Source organism: Boleophthalmus pectinirostris, unplaced genomic scaffold (assembly GCF_026225935.1).
Source record: "Boleophthalmus pectinirostris isolate CB_2022bp ecotype Guang Dong unplaced genomic scaffold, ASM2622593v1 HiC_scaffold_6, whole genome shotgun sequence".
NCBI lineage: Eukaryota > Metazoa > Chordata > Actinopteri > Gobiiformes > Gobiidae > Boleophthalmus > Boleophthalmus pectinirostris.
Genome location: NW_026571447.1, coordinates 11,387,794 through 11,400,374, shown reverse-complemented (window position 1 = coordinate 11,400,374; position 12,581 = coordinate 11,387,794).

Below are 12,581 nucleotides of genomic sequence, written 5' to 3'. Positions count from 1 at the left end.
GGCCCCCGATCATTCTCTACTAATGATGCTTTTACAATATACATGAATTGAATCAGGCTTTGTTGTTGTTTTATTTATTACCTAATACAAATATGTGTTGCTATGAATGATTACTGTAAGTGGGAATTTGAATTGCAAATCCATAGCTTTGGCGGCTCATTTCTCTGGAAGCGAGTTAAGGGACAGACAGTAAAAAAGACTCAAAGCCATTAAAAAGCACAGACCTCCGCCAAGGCACTGGTCCTGTTTTGCAATGTTCTATGCTTTTCTATGGGATTGCAGACGCTGTTTTCAGGTGTTCAGAGTGAAGAATGGATGGGGTAAATAATCCGTTTGTCCATGAAAAGACCACTGGGGTTTTTACAACTCAGATTTGGAGTAGTGCTTGGATTAAATAGGTAAATAAGTGAAGTAATTCAAACTAAGCAAAAACAAACACAGGCTGATAGATTAGCTGAATAGTGAAAGCAATTTAAGGTACGTGGGGTTTTAAAACGAGGGCTTTGTGGTGCAAAGTTATTACTCACTTACCTTTTACCTTTTGAGTGTCCTAATTAAACACCATGATGAGTTCGTAATTGCGTTTCAGAACTTTCAGAGGCTTTTTCCAACGTGATAATGATTACAACTAGCATGGTAACAGTGCACCTCCTCACACTCATATAAAGGATAAAACATGTCCCATCACCAGGGTATAGAGTGAATGAAGAATGCTGTATGAATGAATGCTGAATAATGCTCTGTAAAGCGTCTCTGGGGACAGAAAATGTCTGTGAAAGCGCTATATAAATAAAGACTTACTTATAATTAGATATAGACTTAGATACAACAGATACAACTGCTGAGTGCTGAGTACAGTATCAGCTGTGTCATCCTCACAGTACAAAATACAAAGTACAAAACATGTACAAAATGCAGTCTGTCTCCCAAGCTGCACACATCTCTCAGCTTTCCTCAGGCAGCCATATCAGGCCAAGTCAGATCTGTGAAATTGCGAGTCCAGGATTCATGTAACTTTTCTGGTAGACAGTCCACCACTTGTTTGTCTCCGGGGAGATGTTATTGCCTGGAATGTTAAACAGTATTGCAAATGATAGCAAAAGATTCAAGATCAGGTCAGGCACAAGTTAAAACACAGATTTGAGAATTTCATTGTTATAGAACATCACTGGTGTGCCACCCCAAACATGTATTTGCAGTTAAAAACAAGTCCTCTCAGGTGGGCACAGCCTACCAGACCAAGTTACAGGTCAGATCTGTTTGGGAGAGTCGAGCCCTGTTTGTGTCCATGGAATTTGCAAAAGCTGAATTTTCATGAAACATTATACCATGAAAACTGTATCATCTGTGGAGAGGGCAGGTGGCACCAGTTACAGACCAGAGAAATTACAGAAGCTATCAGAATCTGAAGAATGATGGCAAAACCAGATTCATCAAGAAAATTGGAGATACCATACCATGGAACATTATAGAACATCACTGGACCTTCGTAAGGCCACCAGAAAGCCTACAATCATGGCATGAAACACTAGTGTCTCACGTCACATTGCCAAAACTGCCTACCAGACCAAGTTACAGGAGTTATGTCAGAGGCTCAAGTCAAATAAAACATTGAGCACAAAAAACCCAATTTCAAGCATACATCAGATGTTCATGTTATTAAAAACAAGAAAGAACTGTGACAATCACCAAAACATCAATTCCAAGAAAAACTAACAGTTGTGTCACCCTTTAAACATGTTTGCAAACTGGAAAACAAAAAGATCTGTAATTTCCCTGTAGCTTTTCTAGCTTAGTCAGGAACTGAATGGAGAGTCGAGCCCTGTTTGTCTCCATGGAGATGTTATTTTGCCAAATGGAATTCCAGAAAATGATCTTGTGACCGGAAAGCGGAAAAAAATCATCAAAATGGATGGAATGGATCATACATAGCAATCAGGTGTGAACATTTTTGAGCTTTTAATAAAAACCAATCATTCAAAATGCTATATTAATTGTAAACATACTGTGGAACATCATAGAATAAACACCAGACTAAGCCCTAAAACAACTACAGTACCCTTGTGTTACTACAGTATCAGCCGTGTCACCCTCTAAACATGTACAAAACACTCCAGCCCGTCTCACATTAACACTGTCACAAAACTGCGCACGTCTCCCAGCTCTCATCTCATTACCAGAACCAGAAAAAGTTGACCGATTTGCACTTCCAGAGAGCGGAGTCGAGATCATTTCCAAAGCCGCCGGTCTCGTGTCCTCTCCTTTCTGAAGCCGGCCCCGTCCTATCTCTCAGACGCACTGGGGATGTTAATGATGGCCCTCTTATTTGCAGTGATTTCAGGCAATTCAATGACTTACACGCACTGGGGTCATGAGCAAAATGAACAAGACAAGCATCTTTGAAGATTATGATAATGGAAAACGGGGGTAAGAAATTGGAATTGTTTTAAAATTCCGCTGCACGTTCCACATCTTATTATCCCTCCACTTGGCAGACACCCATTCTCCGAGGCGTGAGCGAAATACACATCGGGGAAGGTAGTTGTGCTTAAGTAAATGAACTGTCTCGAATGCTGTAGTATTTAAATTACAAGGTAAATATTGTATCAAAGTGAACATTTTTTTTTGAGATTTACAAAGAAGATTATCAACCCGAAAATTCTTGAAATCCTTATGACAATTTGGTAAAGAGTTATTTCATTTGAAGGTGTAAATGCATAACTGTACATGCAGTGTCCCTTCAGGGCTACTGTAGGGACTGTCAGATTGATGGAGTGATATGAGATTGTGAATTTGCAGTGTACATAGAAATGGACTACTGTACTGCCTTAAGGTATGCTAATCTCCTAAGCATTTTAAAAGACATTCCATTGGATGAGGACAGTATGAGAGCAGCTGCCCTGGACAAACAATTTGATCTAATTCAGCCCATTGTTGGAGGAGAACAAAACGAAAACATCTATTGTAATTATCTCACTTTTTTGTCATGGTACAATATCAGAGTGAGAAATTTGAATTAGTGGGTTTGGCTAACGTTTCAAATTAAAGCATGTTCTTCACTCATGGTTTATTCATGTTTACTGTGTACAGAACTCAACAGTCCTGCCCACTTCAATGTCTGCTCTGGCTTCAGAAGTAAATTTCTCATTCATTGTTCTCATAGATTCACTTTGTGTTTAGAGAATGGGTATCTTACTTCTATGGCAAGGGTGGGCAATTATTATTTTTTCCATGGGGCCACATGAAAAACAGAAAATATTGTGGAAGGCCAGGCCAAAATGCCTAACTCAATTCTGCATAATATTAATATTATGTTATAACTAAGCAGTGAAAAAGTGAGGTTGCTTTATAAAAAATGTCATTTAAAAAAACACCTCTAAATTAAAAGCAAAGGCAGTTTTAGTCCATGCCTGAGGTAAAATGATAAAATGTGTTCATTTGGTCTTCCGATCATTTACGTTATTACGTTCTTTTTTCAGACCAAGAGTTTGTTTTCATACATGACAGTTTTGACTGCTCACTAGCGCTCTTCCTCAGAGTGGTCACGTGATGTTGCTGAGACGTGTCTGGTCAGCTGATTTATACAGGTTTTGGCGCTGTCTTCGTACCGGTGGAAGATACTGTCCTGAGGACAGTAGTTGGACTACAGAATCCTGTAACATCACGTGACCACTCTGAGGAAGACGCTAGTGAGCAGTCGAAACTGTCAGGTATAAAACAAACTCTTGGTCTGGAAAAAAAAAGAACCTAATAACAGATAATATGTGTTTATTTTGTAATTTCAAATCAGCTTAAACAGACAGAGTGAACCAAAGGACCGTATGTGGCCCCAGAGCTGTACAATGCCCAGGTCTGGTCTGTGGGGAAATAACTGTTCTATTTGCATATTAGCATGTCTCCTTCCATTTGCTCTTTGCGCCAAGTCACGTTCCCTTCAGAACGCTATCACAGAAAAATCAGCGTACCTCATGCTAATTAAACTACTGCACATCGCATCAGATTTGTGAAGTTGTTGTATACACTTCATCATGCTTTTGTGTATATAAATGGCTGTATGGAGCATGAGTGACGTCGGCTTGTGGACTGAGCATTTGGCAGAATGGCACAGCAAAAGTAAGGAGGGTGTGAATAGGGCCCGGAAGAGGTCACTTCAGTACTTTTAATAATTATAATATGGCAAAAAGCTCAAAAAAGTTGAATTTGCATAACACCCCCTCTTTAAAGAATATGAGTTGCTGAATCTGTAAGTAAACTTTTCATTTGTACATTTAATAAGGACACTTTTATAGCCAAGTTCTTCCTCATTTATATGTAATTTTGTCTACATATATTTTACGTCGTATCCCGCTTTGCTTTTCAATATAAGCAAAAACAAACACTACTTACACATGAGTCAGGCGTAGCCTATGCACCAACAGCCCACATTTAGTACTTCCATACGCACATCCTTCTGTATAATTTACTACCATCGAATGTTACACGCCTTCACCCAGCTCCAAATTCAAAACTTCCTTTCTCGAGTCTGAAACGCCTTTTCAGAGCTGCAACCGAGGAGCAGATGGCGCAGACTAAAACATACTTTAAGAGGGAGGAGGCTGCTTCGAAGAGCTATGCAAATGGGCCCCGGCGCGAAGCTGTTGACTCAAGCAATTTCACAGTGTTTACCAATAACAAGTCGGAACGGAGCATTAATAGTGCTTTCGGTGCAGAAGTCCGGATAAGGCTAACTGTTCAGAGGAATGCAGCTGACCCCACCAGCCGAAATGCTACTTTAGCGAATCATGAAAGGCTTTAGCTAGCTGCTCTGCATGAAATTACGCTTTGGAGAAGAAAAAAAACGAAACGGCGTGACCTCAGATTGCCCCGATTTATCAGAAGAGGGAGCTAGTTTTCGTCGCAGGTGGAGAAATTACGGGACACAAGGTTGACTGAGGTAAGAAAAGGTAACACATAACTAAAAATAGTGGTGCGCTCCCAGGACATCGGAGGCGCTTGCTGCTAGAACAAAAGAATGTGAAAGCGAAATATCCACAGCCAAGAGAATTCGTGAAAATCTTTAATTAAATTTTCACTAATTGCAATCATTACGGATGACCCCTGGGCTAAATTATAGCCTAGAAAATTATGAAAAGCGTTTGAGTGTCCTTGATAAAGTTATGAGTGGTGAAAATTGAAAATGTGACCTAAAATTTCAAAGTTAAAATTATTTAGTAGTGTAATAAGTAAGAAAAAAGGGTACCGTACAATATGAAGAATGAATATGAAGAAAACCATTTTACTATTAGTATGACCTTCAGAGCCACCATTAAAGTATCAAATGTAGAAACAGCGCAAAAAGTAATATCTGAGTAAATTCCAGTTACTCAGTTTAAGAAGATTTGAGTAGACTTCACTTGACAAGTAAAAAGATCTATCAATGGAAGTATGGAAGTGTTTTTTTTTTTCTTAATTCAAACAACATACAATTTAGTTTCGTATTTTAATTGCAAAGAGCAGCTGTTTTTCTTATTTTTAGAGATACAAGATACATTTTCCTACAAAAAGGCTTGTTCCATTGGTAGATCATTTTACTTGTCATGCGAAATTGACTCAAATTGTGTAACTTTTCTGGTGGAGTGTCTGCCAAATGATTTGTCTGGAAAGTATCAGTATAGTATTGAACCTTTCTAGCTTCATGGAGTTGCAAGTCAGATCTGTGGAAAGGCAACCCCACTCACAGTCAGGAACGCCTGTTTTTCTAGGTACTTTTGAGCTTTAAAAACACATGGAATTCTATAAATCTAAAGTAGAGTTGTTTAATGTCATACTGTGGAATATTCCAGACAAAGCAATAACATCTCCATGAAAAAAAAGGCTTTGACAGACCCTCCACCAGCTTTGCAGTGTACAGTAAAACTTAAAACACAATGCTTTTCTTCGTTTTCATGACTATTTACATTGTAGATTCAGACAGAAGAACTCACAATTATGAATAAAAACATAGCGTGTAATAAATAAAAAAGTATTTACCCTTCATCATAAAGCTCACTGAGAGAAGGCCAAGGGTTTGCAGGGCTGTCGACAAAGCAAAGGGGGGCTGCTTTGAAGATTCTCCATCTAAAATAAAAAGAAGAAACACAGTTAGACATTCTATACATCTCTCTCCATATATGTGACATCTTCAGTTTTTATCAACATTGTGAAATGTAGTAAACATCAAGAAAGAACACAGAATGAGAAGGCACGTCCAAACTTTTAACTTGTACTGCGTATGTAGATGTAGAACGTAGAATTGTTAATTAAAACAGTTTAATATTAAATTCATTTAGCCTCCTTTACATCAATGAGTTTTTGCATTCAAGTTAATGTAGAACTATTTACAGTCTCAATAAAGCCCAAAGAAAGACTTCATAATGGACAAATACCTCGATGAAGCTTAGTACGTAGTAGTAGCAGTAGTAGACGTACATGGTAAATGGTCACATTTTTATATAGCACTTTTTTTGATGTTGAGAGCGTTATTCAAACCACCAACCTTCGGACTTACGCTCTACCAGCTGGATGTAGTAGTAGTGTAGTAGTAGTAGAAGAAGAAGTAGTGATAGTAGCAGTCGTAATAGTAGTAGTAGTAGTAGTGGCAGCATTGGTAGTAGGGATTGTAGCAGAAGTAGTAGATGGAGCAGTAGTGGTAGCAGTGGTAGTAGTAGTAGTATTAGTAGTAGTAGTAGTAGTAGATAGTAGCAGTCATAGAAGAAGTAGTAGTAGTAGTAGTACAGTAGTAGTAGTAGTAGTAGTAGTAGTAGTAGTAGTAGTAGTAGTAGTAGTAGTAGTAGTAGTAGTAGTAGTAGTAGTAGTAGTAGTAGTAGTAGTAGTAGTAGTAGTAGTAGTAGTAGTAGTAGTGGTAATAGTAGTAGTAGTAGTGTAGTAGGGATAGTAGCAGAAGTAATATAGTAGAAGTAGTAGTAGTAGCAGTAGTAGTAGTAGTAGTAGTAGTAGAGGTAGTAGTGGTAGTAGTAGCAGTAGTAGTAGTGGCAGTAGTAGTAGTAGTAGTAGTAGTAGTAGTAGTAGTAGTAGTAGTGGTAATAGTAGTAGTAGTAGTGTAGTAGGGATAGTAGCAGAAGTAATATATGTAGAAGTAGTGATCGTAGCAGTAGTGGTAGTAGTATCAATAGTAGTAGTAGTAGTAATACTAGTAGTAGTGGTAGTAGAGGTAGTAGTGGTAGTAGTAGCAGTAGCAGAAGTAGTAGTGGCAGTAGTAGTAGTAGTAGTAGTAGTAGTAGTAGTAGTAGTAGTAGTAGCAGTAGTAGCAGTAGCATTCATTTATTGAAAAACTGTGACATTGTACTAGATGAAATAATACTATCATACAGTATTTGGTGTTCCTATCCACTAGTAAAATGTTGTTTGTTCAGGTTTTGATTTCCAGGAGTTCAAATTTATTACAGCACCAAATCACACCGGCCATGCTCTGCCTTGGAGCCCACTTGTTCCACGCCACATTATTTACAGCCTTCTGAACATGCCGCAGTTTTGTTTCCGCGGCAACAATAATGTTTTCTGACTTCATATTTGTCTAAGAAAAAGAGTTTGGAGAATGCTAAGCCACTTGGGTCTGGTGGGCTGAAGTGTTGAGTTGTGTTATGTCTTGCGCTGTACTCCTGTCCAATTGTGTTTGCAAATGTCTCTATATTGTGCATTCCTCTGTGGCATTCGTGGAAAGTAAAAGAACACTGGACCATAAAATGAGCTGCAAGAAAATGGTGCGGAAAGTTGTCTCCAAGTGGCATCTGCAAGGTCAGACATTTTGGGGATGAATAAGCTGTGTTCAAAATATCAGACACATGGTAGAAGCCTGTGTTACGCTATTGTCTATGTTATAATGTTGGTTCCACGTCAAAAAAAAATGTCTGGAGTTGTGTTTTTGTTTCATTTACACATGTATTACACAGAAATCCTGCTTATTTATGCTGGGTTCTTTTTAATGTGGTAATACAAAGAAATGCTCCATTGCTTTTTCAAACCCCATACACGTTCACTAGAATCTTTCGGATTATTTCAGCTCTGGAATTTCCAATCTCTAAATAAAAGGCAAATGGTAACTCTTAACCAGAACAGAGCATTTTGAGGTTGGAGATGTAGACAGATAGCCAGGCTGGCACCATCTAGTGCCTCTGCTCGATTTCATTTCTCTCCAGCGACCAGGTTAGGAGTTGGAAATACACTAAACGGTTTGAAAGAAGTGCAGAAGTGTGAGTTCAGGCACCATCCAATCAGCAAAGAGCCATACATTTTGTGTTGACAATGATTCCCGAGATCGAGGATTTAAAGCAGGAAAAGAGAATGTTTGGTGAATTTGATCAAGGGGAAAGACTTTATTGCCCTTCTTCCTATACGGGATTTGGGAAAAGCTTACTATACCAGTTAGCCCCATTAGTAGCGCATTACATACGTTACGACCAAACAGCAGCGATTGGTTAAATGAAAAAGTACCCACCTACTGTCGAGCGAACGTATCCTAATGCTGCGAGGTCAGACGGTTTCCACGAAGTGAAACCGGCTGATGAATCAGGCTAGTAGACAGACTAATAACTCAAACACGTGAATGAAATAAAACACAACTAGGAGGAGGTAATATGGCTTAAAACGCACAGTAATTAATTTTGTATAATATAAGATCTTTCAAACTGCACAGGAGAAGTCTGGATTTCTACCTGTGATGTAACAATTTGGGCTAAATGCAAACAAAGTACTTTTAGTGCTCAAAGAAGACTGTGGATTAATGGATAAGTGTAAGAAGACTGACTTAAGTTAAATATACGGTAACTCCAGGTAAGTTTTTCATGAAGGGACCTTATAACATGAGTAAAAGCTTTAAAAATATATGCATAATATGTATTTTTTAATTGCATCATTTGGATTATCAGAATAGTGGCAAGAAATATTGTGACTTTATTAACTAGTCCTGACATTTGAACTTTATTCCACTTTTGGTTTCATGTCTATAGACCCAGAAATATTAACCATAAGCAGGGACTAAAACCTGACCTATGCTTCTACTCAATTTTTACTCCAACTATTCAATTCAAGACCACAACTTTTTTTTTTTTTTCTGAACATTGCAAGAGGATTATTTCTCAGGAGGATCCAGTAAGATATACACATTTGCATTCTGAAAGCATTGAATTCCTTTACTTTTGAAGGAGGCCTTGAACTTCTGTATTAAAATTCCATTAGTAAATAAAGAGGCCTATATAATAAGTGGGAAGTAAAAGCAGCTCACTGTAACAAGGTTGGCTCTAATCAAATATGCCTCACAGTTGTAACATTAGTATTGCAAGCTTGTTATTGAATGTGATTATCCAGTGAAGCAATTCCTCTTATGTACTTATTTAATTTGCTTATACTATAACTATAATGCATCGCTGAGAGCCCATATGAATCGTCTTCCACTTTCTTTATCTTACGTAGAAAACTCTATTGTGTTCTGATGTGTCTAGCAGCCAAAAACGATAGGCTGGCAGCGGGTTTGATTCTCTCTCCACTGCAGTTGTCCCATTAAAGCAACAATAACAACAACAACTGAAATACCATGATATCGTTTCGTCAAAGATCTCAAAATAATATCGTGGGCTAAACTACAAATACCACGATCGTTTGCTCCTTCATGGCACATACCTTAAAGAAATAACTGTTATAAAGAACGTTTCTATCTTAATTCTTTGTATTACGATCTTGTCAAAGTAGCATTTCTTCAATTCTGTTAACATCTTCACAAATATCACAATCAATATCGTACGGTGAGTTTTGCATATCGTTATATCCCCAGTTAAAGTTGTTTCTCTTCTCATTTACCCTTTTGAACTTGTATTTGGAGTGATGTGTGCATGTCTGAGCAATCTTTATTCACTTATTTTCAAGGCACCATATTGTCAACCCCCATTTTCACCGCCCCCGGCATACACCAACTGCTCCCTACTTACTTTATTCTCCAATTGTATTTTGTTAATTGGTGATGCACATAGGATTCGGCAGCGTTGAGCATCTATTTTGGTACAATTTGTTAAAAAAATCATCTGGTTGATCTGCAGCTATCCATCAGAGTTGCTTGTGATGACGTTTACCGTGACATCAGGCATCTTAATTTTCTAACACGGAAACACGGAAATCAGCAGACTTGTTTTTTTATTAAGGAATTTTAAATGAATACTGTGATTTAATATGCAGGAATTATAACATAATGACCCACGGGTGTCGCAGATTATAGCTATAGCAGGTTCAAGCACAGCGTGTTCTTTAAGCAAGTCACTTCATCATTTTCCTGCTATATGTACAGAAAAAGTTCACCAAAACAACACGGCTGCTTTATTTGACCTTTGTGGATGCATTGCCCCAGTTGCATTGTTGTTCTAGTTACATAATGCCCAAGAGCACAGAAGATTCTGGCACTTCTAAAAACTGCATAATAGTGCAAAACGAACTCACACATTCATATAACTCAGTGCAACATAAAACAATCCAGACTTTGCTGTTCTTATTAATCATAATGCACAGATTTATTTCAAAAAGTCACTTTTTATTCATTCATTCCATACTCAGTCTGTCCCAGGGCAGCTGTGACTACAACCACTAACAAAAGCAGGGCTGCCAAACTTCACAATCGGCCTCTCTGACCTCCACCAACACTCTCAGACACACACCACAATCATAGTAGTAAAAGTAGAGGGAAGTGTTTTGCCTACGGACAGAACTACAGTTGTAGACTAGATCCAGTGCCGACCCACTGTGGCACCTGTACTTTTTGCAATTTCCCATCCAAGTACCAACCAACCAGATAATTACTACATCAACTTATCGTTCAATATACATATCTTAGATGGAAGAATAGTTTTCGGGGGGTCAATATACTGTGGGGACTTTCCTTAATACGAGTGGGAAGTTTTTGTTTATTTTCTGTATCACTATGAGATGTGAGCTGTAAATAACTTCAATGGCTCATTATAGATTGTGTATTTCAAGCGTGTTTGTGTTTTTTGAGCATATTATAGATATCTTATTTATGTATCAACACAGTGGACGTGCGGGCATCCTGCATTAGTGAGTGGCAGACGTTTGAATGCACCATGTGTGTTTAAAGTGTGTAAATGAAAAGAAGAAAAAGCTCAAATTTCAGTAGCCAGACATCCATCTGATCGACACAACTAGACAAGCCCCCCGGGGGAGTCAGAAATTCAGCTGAAATCCTACAAGAGCCTGACATGATACCAGACAGGACAGCGACTCCTTCTGCAAGAGATATGTGCAGTAGAGCGTGAAGTGACACAGTCTGATAATCCCTCTATACTTTAAGAGTATTTTTTGGGGTATAATTCTACTTTAAGTTATTGTGTCAGAGGCATAAATTATTTTCAGTATTACCATTTTTCGTGTATATTCTCTTTGGCAACATATCGTTCTTGAAAATGTGTTTTCGTGACAGGCCTCGGCACAAACCTCATAGAGAAGGTGATGGTGCAAGGTTGCGTTATTAATCTTAGCCGCAACTTTTATGGTGAAGGGTCCGCTACCTGCTTGTCTCCATGGAGATGTTATTGCTTTACTAGATTGTTCCACAGCATAGATTAAACCTATCAAGAGGGAGAAGGGCAGGTATTCACAGAAGGAATTATTGTATTTTTGAGCAACAGAAACATCCATAATGAATAAATGCTAGATGGATATATTTAATGTCATACCAGAGAAAGCAATAACATCTCCATGGTAACCGAAAAGTTGCACAGTGCACCTTTAACCTTCAAAATGTCCCTCTCTGACTGAACCTGCGAACAGCCATATTACCCAAAGATTGCGTGTGATTGTGCCATCGTGGACATCTGGAGCAGCGCTGGGAAGGACACGGTGGACTCGAGGTGTGAGGGGACCACGAGACAAGGAGATGATGAAGAGGAGGAAGAGAAGGAGGAAGAGGAAGAGGAGGAGGAGGCCAGGTGCTGTGAAGAGCAACCGCCTGGCTCCAGCTGATGATCAAAGACAGCTATAACGGAGCCTGATGAGTGTGGCGTGGCAGAGGGCCAGAGCCAGCACGCCGCGTACCCCCGCGTGAGGGCAGAGGAGCGGAGCAACCAACGCGCGATCCAAAAATACACTGCTGATTATTACGTCTATGTCGAATCACAGGAAACACAAATGACTCACGCTCTTATCGTCCACTTCCCTTCTCTTAACAGCTTGTAGTACACAGCTGTAGTATTGGGACAGCTGTGTAAATGGAAGGGTGTAAACTAATTCACTGCTTCTTTACTGTAATTGAGTAGATTTGGGTACTTGTAGTGTGGTTATAATACTACAAGTTCAAAATATCAAACTCAAAAGTAAAAGGCTTGATATATATTTATACAAATTTTAATACTACAATGATATAAAAGAATGAGAACTTCGCGCATCAGTTACTTCAGACGGGTGCGTCGGAGGAGAGGGAGCAGCTCAAGAACGTAGAGAAAACTCTCGAACACCGTCTTACTTGCAAATTGTGAGATTTATTAGGACAAACCGTGCAACGTTTCAGCACTAGTCCTTTATCAGGCAAAGTATAATATCTTAAGTTT